The following is a 12,851-nucleotide window of genomic DNA, read 5'->3' on the forward strand; positions in this document are numbered from 1 at the left end:
TAACCACATTACTTAATCCCTGAGTGTCCTCAGATTTATTGGTTAATGGATATTTTAACTTAATACTACCAAGTATTGGGCTTTCTTTAAGGGAAAATAGTAAAATATATCACTTTCCTGGAGTTTACTGGGCCCACTACTATCTATCTAAAGAATATATGTTCTACAATAGGACTAAAAAGCCATTGTCTAGTCCCAGTTCTCCAATTATCCTCGATGAGAAAGTTGTTCAGTGATGTATAAAAATTTGTGTTCGACGATGTAGGAGGTGTTCGTTCCTTGGCTATTTTTATATTTTTGAAATAATGTGTTCTAAAAGTCACGGTGCCTTGTACTGTTGACCATTAAGTGACAGCCGACCAATATCTACAGTTCTCAAAACACCACAGCTAAAGGAGCCATCCATCTTCTTTGTCCCACAGTAGACCCTGTAACTCCCCCTCTTCTCTTCAGCTTTCACATGTCCACGTAATTTTCTTTGCCTCTCAAGTGCTGCTAAGTGCCGACACTTAAGATCTTTTGACAGCTTTGACTGAGAAAAATAAAACCTAGCATGGGAACATTGCCAGGAAATATTTATTAAGATGTTATTAAGAAGATTTCATGAGAAGTAAATCAATGTATAATCGCCATATTCAGGGATCATAATTCCATTTTGTAGAGCTGTTTAACTTTGCCATTCAGAGAAAACCTAATGTTTTATTCATGTGTTTTTCTGAAATAGAGGCCAAACATTCATATTTATAATATGGAAAATGCTTTACATTAATATTTAAATATCTATCTCTAAATTTAATCAAACACAATTAGTATAATGGAAGCAAAAATATATGAGCCTAGTCAATACTGTCTTAAATGGACTTACAAACTACTGTTTATTGGAATTAAGGCTTTAAAGTTCCATTTGTATTTAAAAGGCTATTTAATATTATACTCTTCATAATATATAGTCGAATTCATTTATCTTTAGTAATCCTAGCATTTTTCCACAATTATATATGTGGGAATCTATTTCATAGTATTTTATAAACTAATTCAGCCTTTGTGAAAGGTCCCTGTCTTGTTGACTGATATGTAATAAATGCTTTTATGTGGCAGTTTATATTTCAGAACTGTCTCAGTATAAAATTAAGTCTTTAAACAGGGATCAATAAGTGAAGTCTTCTGTGTGTAGAAAGTAACAACATGACGCATTTTGATACTTGGGGCCTCTTTAGTATATGCTAAAATCAGGGTCCTCTTCCTGCTTTTTTTATATTTTTTTCCAATATCCTTCCTTAAATGTTGTAGCCTGAATTCTGGCTATCTTAGGAGAACTATATGGACAGTGCACACACTGTGGCCAGTAATTCTAGGAAGGATCTGTCGGTGAAGGCAAAGCCAAGTGGGAGGAGAATTAGGAGAGCACCAGCTAGTTGGAAAAAGACAAGACATGCTAAGGCTTGAAAGGCATGGGAGAGTTCATAGGGAAAAAGTGAAATCAAAACACAGGTAGAGAGATTTGACATCCCTTTGTAATAGCAGTGATGGTCCCTTGAGCGTCTGCTGTTTCCTACTGTAGAGTAACTAATTCCTATGTATGTGTGCACTAAGTTCAGGAGTGGTCATTTTACATGTTGTATGTGAATTGTGTTGGGCTGTTAGATCACATGATTGCTTTAACTAGGCTTGCTTTGTTTCTGTGCTCTGTACTATTTGCCTTCTTTTCGTGTTTCTGTCAGTTCTGTCGCTGCTGAACTTATTCATCACATTCTGGACTGTACATGGCTCCTAAGGCTGCCTTCCCACCTAATCACTATCAGTTGTTTCTTATGTAACACACACTCAAGTGTTCGAACTCTTTGTTTCAAAGCCCTCAGCCAGGTCTCAGAGATGTTGACTAAAAAATAGATGAGGTAAGGAGAGCCATATTGTAGTAGTCTGACTCTCTTGCATCTTCTGTGTTCTTTTCTCTTTTTTGAGAGTCAGTCCTGAATAGTGTTAATGGTTTTTCTTCACAGTGGAGAAGGGATACTTCTTGGCTGACTTTGTACATTTTGTTCATAGTGAAACATTGAGTAGTGGTAAGCATCAAAATTTGCTAAGCACGAAATCTTTTATTCTTCAGACACACTGAAAAAAGTCATTTGGAAATTGAGGACGACACTAATGCTCCTATATTCTGTCAACACACTTGGAGTGTCATGCCCAAAGCTTCCTGCCCAAAGCACAGTGTTAGGCTAATAGAGGTGCATAATGTGCATTATGGCAATCAAGCGACAGAAATTTTTAAAAAAAAGTCTTCAAAACGTTGCTTACTGAAATTATTATTTGCTTTTCAAGTTTGCTCCATTCCAAGTGTACTGGGTAATTTTGTGTCAACCTGATACAAACTAAATTATTAGAGAGGGGGGAAGATTCAAATTAAGAATATGTCTCCAAAAGATCTTGCGGTAGGCAAGCTCATAGGGCATTTTTTAAATTAAGAATTCATGGAGAAGTCAAAGACCATTGTGGATGGGAAGATCATTCATCAGAACAACGTGGTGTTGGGTTCTATAGGAAAGCAGAAAAACATGCTGAGCAAGCCATGAGGAGCAAGCCACAGAGCAGCATGCTGCCACAGTCTCTTCATCAGATCCTGCTTCCAAATTCCTGACTTGCTTAAGTTGCTAACCTCGCTACTTTTGATGATGAATTGTTATGTGGAAATGTTTCCTCCCCAAGTCATCACAGCAATAGGAACTCTAAGACATGAGAAATGCAATGATGGCTTAACTTATGAAAACTGGTTAATATTAACACATGAAAAGAGAAGGAAGGATACATATTGAGTAACCATGTAAGTAGATGTCACAAAAATTTATTTACTAAAAATTATTTTAAAAGTTCTAAAAAACAGATATAAATCAATTATAACTCAGGAAAATCAACACTGCATGACTAAGACACAACCATCATGATCATAATTAGAGACAACAGAAAAATTTCTCCCCATGACCATGAACATGATGAGCATGCTTACTTCCACTGCTCCTGTTGAAAAGTATTAGAAATTTCACAAAGAGTAATTAGAGAAGAAAGAAAAGGCACTCAAAATTGAAAAGAGGAAGTCAAATTACCATAAGATGTGTTTGTAAATAATATGGTGCTATTATAGGAAATTCTAGAGATTTCATGAAAACTGAAGAAGCTGAGTGGTTTGCAACCCCATAGGAAGAACAACAATATCATCCAACGAGATGCCCCAGAGCTCTCATGGACTAAACTACTAACCAAAGAATACACATGGAGGGAACCTTGGCTCCAGCTGCATATGTAGCAGAGGATGGCCTTGTTGGGCATCAATAGAAGGAAAGGTCCTTGGTCCTGTGAAGGCTTAATGTCCCAATGTAGGGGAATGCAGGGTGGGGAGGCGAGATAGAGTGGGTTGGAGGGTGGGAGAATACCCTCATAGAATCAGGGAGAGGGAGGATTGGATAGGGAGTTTCCAGAGGGAAAACCAGGAAAGGGTATAACATTTGAAATGTAAATAAATAAAAGATCCATTTAAAAAAATCAATACAGTAGTAGTTCAATGCAGTACCAACATGAAGAAATACTTTTTCTTCATACAAATAACAATATTGTTCAGAATTGGAAGAATTAATAACGTGAAAATACTCATCATTATTTGAAGCGACACCCAGATTCAATGGCAGTTCCATTAAAACAGCACTGCTGTGAGTTGAATGTATTGGTGCACACTTTCAATTTCAGCTACATGGTGGAAAGTTGGAGAAAATACCTGCTCCAGCCTAGTCTGCTCTGTCAAATATGGCTATTAGTAAGAACCCTTTTCCAGCAACAAGAAGAAGAGACCATTGCAAGGCACACAATGTTCACATAACATAGAAAGAGGGAAGAATGAACACATTAAAGAACTTGTAAGCAAAGCCTCAGCTCTATAGAAATCTCTTGGTCAATGGGCTAATGGCACACATTGAAGAAGGGACGTCTCCTCCACCAAAGCTACCCAAAGAAACCTGAAACCTACATCTTACAAAATGAAATTTGACCCTCATCTGTCACACTGTACAAGATCAACTCAAATAGATGAGAGAATTTGTTGTTACCTGTACACTACTTCAGGCAAACATAGGTGTACTGACTGGTTTTGTGTGTCAATTTGACATAGGCTGGAGTTATCACAAAGAAAGGAGCCTCTCTTGAGGAAATGCCTCCATGAGAATCCAGCTGTAAGGCATTTTCTCAATTAGTGATCAAGGGTGAGGAGGGCCCATTGTGGGTGGTGCCACCCCTGGGCTGGTAGTCCTGGGTTCTATAAGAAAGCAAGCTGAGCAAGCCACAGGAAGCAAGTCAGTAAGTAACATCCCTCCATGGTCTCTGCATCAGCTCCTGCTTCCTGACCTGCATGAGTTCTAGTTCTGACTTCCTTTGGTGATGAATATCAATGTAGAAGTGTAAGCCGAGTAAACCCTTTGATACACAAGTTGCTCCTTGGTCCTGATGTTTGTGCAGGAATAGAAACCTTATCTAAGACAATAGGGAAGGAAGTACTTGGAGACATAGGTATAGTCAATGATTTTCTGAATTCTCTAAAATCAACTGTCAAATGACATGTCAAAATCAGAAGCTTTGTAAGTGTGGAAGCAATCAGCCTGCGAAGGGAGACCATAACAGAGAAAATATTTATCAGCTATTTTTCTGACAGTAACCAAAATATATAAAGAACTGATGTGAAAAATGTAACAAAATCTGTTCCAACTACAAGTGAGCAGACTATTTGAATAGACACTTCCGAAGAAAAACCTCAATAAATAGATTAAAACAAGCTATCTTTAACCATCAGTGAAATGTAAATGCAAGCTAAAATGGAGACACAATTTCATGCCGCTCAGAGTGGTTTATTTTATTTTTTTTCCTGTCTTTTGTTTTAATTTATTTAATACTTAATAATAATTCTTTGGTTTCTGGGCGAACATCCCCCTCCCCCACCCCTTCCTTATGTGTGTCCCCCTCCCAACCCTCCCCCGATTGCCGCCCTCACCCCAACAGTCTAGTTACCTGGGGGTTCAGTCTTAGCAGGACCCAGGGCTTCCCCTTCCACTGGTGCTCTTACTAGGATATTCATTGATACCTATGAGGTCAGAGTCCAGGGTCAGTCCATGCATAGTCTTTAGGTAGTGGCTTAGTCCCTGGAAGCTCTGGTTGCTTGGCATTGTTGTCCATATGGGGTCTCGAGCCCCTTCAAGCTCTTCCAGTTCTTTCTCTGATTCCTTCAACGGGGGTCCTATTCTCAGTTCAGTGGTTTGCTGCTGGCATTCGCCTCTGTATTTGCTGTATTCTGGCTGGGTCTCTCAGGAGCGATCTACATCCGGCTCCTGTCGGTCTTCACTTCTTTGCTTAATCCATCTTGTCTAATTGGGTGGCTGTATATGTATGGGCCACATGTGGGGCAGGCTCTGAATAGGAGTTACTTCAGTCTCTGTTTTAATCTTTGCCTCTCTCTTCCCTGCCAAGGGTATTCTTGTTCCCCTTTTAAAGAAGGAGTGAAGCATTCACATTTTGATCATCCGTCTTGTGTTTCATTTGTTCTAGGCATCTAGGGTAATTCAAGCATTTGGGCTAATAGCCACTTATCAGTGAGTGCATACCATGTATGTCTTTCTGTGTTTGGGTTAGCTCACTCAGGATGATATTTTCCAGTTCCAACCATTTGCCTACGAATTTCATAAAGCCGTTGTTTTTGATAGCTGAGTAATATTCCATTGTGTAGATGTACACATTTTCTGTATCCATTCCTCTGTTGAAGGGCATCTGGGTTCTTTCCAGCTTCTGGCTATTATAAATAAGGCTGCGATGAACATAGTGGAGCACGTGTCTTTTTTATATGTTGGGGCATCTTTTGGGTATATGCCCAAGAGAGGTATAGCTGGATCCTCAGGCAGTTCAATGTCCAATTTTCTGAGGAACCTCCAGACTGATTTCCAAAATGGTTGTACCAGTCTGCAATCCCACCAACAATGGAGGAGTGTTCCTCTTCTCCGCATCCTCGCCAGCATCTGCTGTCACCTGAGTTTTTGATCTTAGCCATTCTCACTGGTGTGGGGTGAAATCTCAGGGTTGTTTTGATTTGCATTTCCCTTATGACTAAAGATGTTGAACATTTTTTTAGGGGTTTCTCAGCCATTCGGCATTCCTCAGCTGTGAATTCTTTGTTTAGCTCTGAACCCCATTTTTTAATAGGGTTATTTGTCTCCCAGCGGTCTAACTTCTTGAGTTCTTTGTATATTTTGGATATAAGGCCTCTATCTGTTGTAGGATTGGTAAAGATCTTTTCCCAATCTGTTGGTTGCCGATTTGTCCTAACCACAGTGTCCTTTGCCTTACAGAAGCTTTGCAGTTTTATGAGATCCCATTTGTCGATTCTTGATCTTAGAGCATAAGCCATTGGTGTTTTGTTCAGGAAATTTTTTCCACTGCCCATGTGTTCCAGATGCTTCCCTAGTTTTTCTTCTATTAGTTTGAGTGTCTCAGGTTTGATGTGGAGGCCCTTGATCCACTTGGACTTAAGCTTTGTACAGGGTGATAAGCATGGATCGATCTGCATTCTTCTACATGTTGCCCTCCAGTTGAACCAGCACCATTTGCTGAAAATGCTATCTTTTTTCCATTGGATGGTTTTGGCTCCTTTGTCAAAAATCAAGTGACCATAGATGTGTGGGTTCATTTCTGGGTCTTCAATTCTATTCCATTGGTCTATCTGTCTGTCTCTGTACCAATACCATGCAGTTTTTATCACTATTGCTCTGTAATACTGCTTGAGTTCAGGGATAGTGATTCCCCCTGAAGTCCTTTTATTGTTGAGGATAGCTTTAGCTATCCTGGGTTTTTTGTTATTCCAGATGAATTTGCAAATTGTTCTGTCTAACTCTTTGAAGAATTGGATTGGTATTTTGATGGGGATTGCATTGAATCTGTAGATTGCTTTTGGTAAAATGGCCATTTTTACTATATTAATCCTGCCAATCCATGAGCATGGGAGATCTTTCCATCTTCTGAGGTCTTCTTCAGTTTCTTTCTTCAGTGTCTTGAAGTACTTATTGTACAGATCTTTTACTTGCTTGGTTAAAGTCACACAGAGGTACTTTATATTATTTGGGTCTATTATGAAGGGTGTCGTTTCCCTAATTTCTTTCTCGGCTTGTTTCTCTTTTGTGTAGAGGAAGGCTACTGATTTATTTGAGTTAATTTTATACCCAGCCACTTTCCTGAAGTTGTTTATCAGCTTTAGTAGTTCTCTGGTGGAACTTTTGGGATCACTTAAATAAACTATCATATCATCTGCAAATAGTGATATTTTGACTTCTTTTCCGATCTGTATCCCCTTGACCTCCATTTGTTGTCTGATTGCTCTGGCTAGAACTTCAAGAACTATATTGAATAAGTAGGGAGAGAGTGGGCAGCCTTGTCTAGTCGCTGATTTTAGTGGGATTGCTTCAAGTTTCTCTCCATTTAGTTTAATGTTAGCAAGTGGTTTGCTGTACATGGCTTTTACTATGATTAGGTATGGGCCTTGAATTCCTACTCTTTCCAGGACTTTTATCATGAAGGGGTGTTGAATTTTGTCAATTGCTTTCTCAGCATCAAATGAAATGATCATGTGGTTTTGTTCTTTCAGTTTGTTTGTGTAATGGATCACATTGATGGTTTTTTGTATATTAAACCATCCCTGCATGCCTGGGATGAAGCCTACTTGATCATGGTGGATGATTGTTTTGATGTGCACTTGGATTCGGTTTGCCAGAATTTTATTGAGTATTTTTGCGTCGATATTCATAAGGGAAATTGGTCTGAAGTTCTCTTTCTTTGTTGTGTCTTTGTGTGGTTTAGGTATAAGAGTAATTGTGGCTTCATAGAAGGAATTCGGTAGTGCTCCATCTGTTTCAATTTTGTGGAATAGTTTGGGTAATATTGGTATGTGGTCTTCTATGAAGGTTTGATAGAATTCTGCACTAAACCCATCTGGACCTGGGCTCTTTTTGGTTGGGAGACCTTTAATGACTGCTTCTATTTCCTTAGGAGTTGTGGGATTGTTTAACTGGTTTATCTCTTCCTGATTTAACTTCGGTGCCTGATATTTGTCTAGGATATTGTCCATTTCCTGTAGATTTTCAAGTTTTATTGAATATAGGTTCTTATAGTAAGATCTGATGATTTTTTGAATTTCCTCTGAATCTGTTGTTATGTCTCCCTTTTCATTTCTGATTTTGTTAATTTGGATGCACTCTCTGTGTCCTCTTCTTAGTCTGCCTAAGGGTTTATCTATCTTGTTGATTTTCTCAAAGAACCAACTTTTGGTTCTGTTGATTCTTTCTATGGTCCTTTTTGTTTCTACTTGGTTGATTTCAGCTCTGAGTTTGATTATTTCCTGCCTTCTACTCCTCCTGGGTGTATGTGCTTCTTTTTGTTCTAGAGCTTTTAGGTGTGCTGTCAAGCTGATGACATATGCTCTTTCCTGTTTCTTTCTGCAGGCACTCATCGCTATGAGTTTTCCTCTTAGCACAGCTTTCATTGTGTCCCATAAGTTTGGGTATGTTGTACCTTCATTTTCATTAAATTCTAAAAAGTTTTTAATTTCTTTCTTTATTTCTTCCTTGACTAGGTTATCATTGAGGAGAGCATTGTTCAATTTCCACGTATATGTGGGCATTCTTCCCTTATTGTTATTGAAGACCAGTTTTAGGCCGTGGTGGTCTGATAGTATGCATGGGATTATTTCTATCTTTCTGTACCAGTTGAGGCCCGTTTTTTGACCAACTGTATGGTCAATTTTGGAGAAAGTACCATGAGGAGCTGAGAAGAAGGTATATCCTTTTGCTTTAGGATAGAATGTTCTATAAATATCTGTTAAGTCCATTTGGCTCATGACTTCTCTTAGTCTGTCTACGTCTCTGTGTAATTTCTGTTTCCATGATCTGTCCATTGATGAGAGTGGGGTGTTGAGATCTCCCACTATTATTGTGTGAGGTGCAATGTGTGTTTTGAGCTTTAGTAAGATTTCTTTTACGTATGTAGGTGCCCTTGTATTTGGGGCATAGATATTTAGGATTAAGAGTTCATCTTGATGGATTTTTCCTTTGATGAATATGAAGTGTCCTTCCTTATCTTTTTTGATGACTTTTAATTGAAAATTGATTTTATTTGATATTAGAATGTCTACTCCAGCTTGCTTCTTCTGACCATTTGCTTGGAAAGTTGTTTTCCAGCCTTTCACCATGAGGTAGTGTCTGTCTTTGTCTCTGAGGTGTGTTTCCTGTAGGCAGCAGAATGCAGGGTCCTCGTTGCGTATCCAGTTTGTTAATCTATGTCTTTTTATTGGGGAGTTGAGGCCATTGATGTTGAGAGATATTAAGGAATAGTGATTATTGCTTCCTGTTATATTCATATTTGGATGTGAGGTTATGTTTGTGTGCTTTTCTTCTCTTTGCTTTGTTGCCAAGACGATAAGTTTCTTGCTTCTTCTAGGGTATAGCTTGCCTCCTTATGTTGGGCTTTACCCTTTATTTTCCTTTGTAGTGCTGGAATTGTAGAAAGATATTGTGTAAATTTGGTTTTGTCATGGAATATCTTGGTTTCTCCATCTATGTTGATTGAGAGTTTTGCAGGATACAGTAACCTGGGCTGGCACTTGTGTTCTCTTAGGGTCTGTATGACATCTGTCCAGGATCTTCTGGCCTTTTCAGTTTCTGGCGAGAAGTCTGGTGTGATTCTGATAGGTCTGCCTTTATATGTTACTTGACCTTTTTCCCTTACTGCTTTTAATATTCTTTCTTTATTTTGTGCGTTTGGTGTTTTGACTATTATGTGACGGGAGGTGTTTCTTTTCTGGTCCAATCTATTTGGAGTTCTGTAGGCTTCTTGTATGCCTATGGGTATCTCTTTTTTCAGGTTAGGGAAGTTTTCTTCTATGATTTTGTTGAAGATATTTACTAGTCCTTTGAGCTGGGAGTCTTCACTCTCTTCTATACCTATTATCCTTAGGTTTGATCTTCTCATTGAGTCCTGGATTTCCTGTATGTTTTGGACCAGTAGCTTTTTCCACTTTACATTATCTTTGACAGTTGAGTCAATGATTTCTAGGGAATCTTCTGCTCCCGAGATTCTCTCTTCCATCTCTTGTATTCTGTTGGTGAGGCTTCTATCTACAGCTCCTTGTCTCTTCTTTTGATTTTCTATATCCAGGGTTGTTTCCATGTGTTCTTTCTTGATTGCTTCTATTTCCATTTTTAATTCCTTCAACTGTTTGATTTTATTTTCCTGGAATTCTTTCAGGCATTTTTGCGATTCCTCTCTGTAGGCTTCTACTTGTTCTCTAAGGGAGTTCTTCACGTCTTTCTTGAAGTCCTCCAGCATCATAATCAAATATGATTTTGAAACTAGATCTTGCTTTTCTGGTGTGTTTGGATATTCCATGTTTATTTTGGTGGGAGAATTGGGCTCTGATGATGCCATGTAGTCTTGGTTTCTGTTGCTTGGGTTCCTGCGCTTGCCTCCTGCCATCAGATTATCTCTAGTGTTACTTTATTCTGCTATTTCTGACAGTGGCTAGACTGTCCTATAAGCCTGTGTGTCAGGAGTGCTGTAGACCTGTTTTCCTGTTTTCTTTCAGCCAGTTATGGGGACAGAGTGTTCTGCTTTCGGGCGTGTAGTTTTTCCTCTCTACAGGTCTTCAGCTGTTCCTGTGGGCCTGTGTCTTGAGTTCACCAGGCAGGTCACTTGCAGGGGAAATGTTGGTCCTACCTGAGGTTCCGAGGCTCAAGTGTGCTCGTGGGGTACTGCCTAAGTCCTCTCCGCGGGGGCAACAACCGAGAAGATCTGCGCCACTTTTTCTGGGAGCCTCTGTGCACCAGGGTTCCAGATGGCGTTTGGTGTTTTCCTCTGGCGTCTGGATGTGCGCAGAGTGCAGTCTCTTCTGTTTTCCCAGGCGTGTCTGCCTCTCTGCAGTTTTAGCTCTCCCTCCCACGGGATTTGGGTGCAGAGAACTGTTTATCTGGTCAGTTTCCTTCAGGTTCCAGTGTTGTCTCAGACGCAGGGGTCCTGCCGCTCCTGGGCCCTCCCCTACGGGAACCCAGAGGCCTTATACATTTTCCTCTTGGGCCAGGGATGTGGGCAGGGGTGGGCAGTGTTGGTGGTCTCCTCCGCTATGCAGCCTCAGGAGTGCTCACCTGACCAGGCGGTGAGGTCTCTCTCCCACGGGGTTTGGGAGCAGAGAGCTGCTCGGTTTATTTTAATAAAAGAGAAAAAGGAACACTCAGAAAAAAGACCCATTATGTCAATGATACTAAAAAATATTCCTTAATATGGAAATATGAATAATACTATGGAAATTCTTCACCTAAGTGAAAAATACATACACCGTATGACCTAGTTATCCCTCTAAGGTTATACATTTCAGGGCAGTAAATTTGGCCTTTAACTGAAATAGCTGCTTATCCTGTTGGATACTAGAGTATTCATAATTTCTAATACAGAAGGTGTCACTAGGTACCTGATATACTAGTGAAATAATAAAGAGAATATGAATATATGCACAACTGATATTTTTTCATTCATAACGAGAAAAGAAACCCTACCTTCTATAAGAAATAGAAGGACTGACAGGTTATCATGCCTAGTGAAATAGGCAAGAAATGAAATGAAACACCCTATGTTCCTCCTCTTAGTGAGACCCAAGACTGAAAACAGGTAGGGGTGTGGGGAGAGAACTCCATTGATAAAGTTCTCAAAACAACCCTCAAAAGTATGAGGGTTGAAGACCTGAAAATGATACTGAGTCCTCACATAGGATGTCAGGTAACCTTGTAATTGTCAAACCTGAGAATTGGCCAGGAGAAAATACCAAATCCATGATTGTCTGTTAAAGCAAACTCTATTTTGAGGTGCATTTGGACTGGCCTCCCTGTGATGTAGTCCTAAGTCAGAATTTGAGAGTATTCCCTGCTTTTTTTTAATTAGATATTTTTTAATTACATTTCTTTTTTTAAAAAAATATTTTTATTGGATATTTTATGTATTTACCTTTCAAATGCTATCCACTTTCACCACTTTCTCCTTCCCCCTCAACCCTCACCCTCCTATGAAGATGCTCCCACTCCCACCCACCCACTCCCACCTCAACACCTTGGTTTCCCCTACACTGAGGAAACAAGCCTTCACAGGACAAGGGCTTCTGTACCTATTGATGCTGGACAATACCATCCTTTGCTACATATGTGGCTGGAGTCATGGGTTTCTACATGTGTGTTCATTGGTTGGTGGTTTAGTCCCTGAGAGTTCTGGGAGCTCTGATTGATTGAAAGTGTTGTTATTTCTATAGGGTTTCAAACCCCTTCACCTCCTACAGTCCTATCTCTATCTTCTCCACTGGGTTCCTTGTGTTCAGTCCAAGGGTTAACTGCAAGCATCCTTATCTGTATTAGTAAGGCTCTGGCAGAGCCTCACAGGAGACATCCACATCAGGCACTTATCAGCAAGCATTTGTTGGCATCAGCAATAGTGACTGGGTTTGGTGGCAGTATATGGGATGGATCCCCAGGTAGGGCAGTCTCTGGATGACATTTTCTTCAGTCCCTGCTTCACTCTGTCCCTGTGTTTTCTTCCATGGGTATTTTGTTCTCCCTTCCAAGAAGGATTGAAGCATGCACATTTTGGTCTTCTTTCTTGGGATTCATCTGATCTATGAATTTTTTCCTAAGTATTCCAAGGTTTTGGACCAATATCCACTTTTCAATGAGTACATTCCATGTGTGTTCTTTTGTGACTGGGTTACCTCACTCAGGATGTTATTTTCTAGTTCCACCCATTTG

At 39.7% G+C, this 12,851-nt stretch overlaps 1 protein-coding gene across 2 annotated transcripts in view; it reads left to right on the top strand.

Moving 5' to 3' along the window:
* Cdh10 (cadherin 10) overlaps positions 1-12,851 on the top strand; it is a 222,426-nt gene that overhangs the window by 49,463 nt on the left and 160,112 nt on the right.

This window comes from Rattus norvegicus, chromosome 2 (genome assembly GCF_021556685.1).
Source record: "Rattus norvegicus strain SHRSP/BbbUtx chromosome 2, alternate assembly SHRSP_T2T, whole genome shotgun sequence".
Taxonomy (NCBI): Eukaryota; Metazoa; Chordata; class Mammalia; order Rodentia; family Muridae; genus Rattus; species Rattus norvegicus.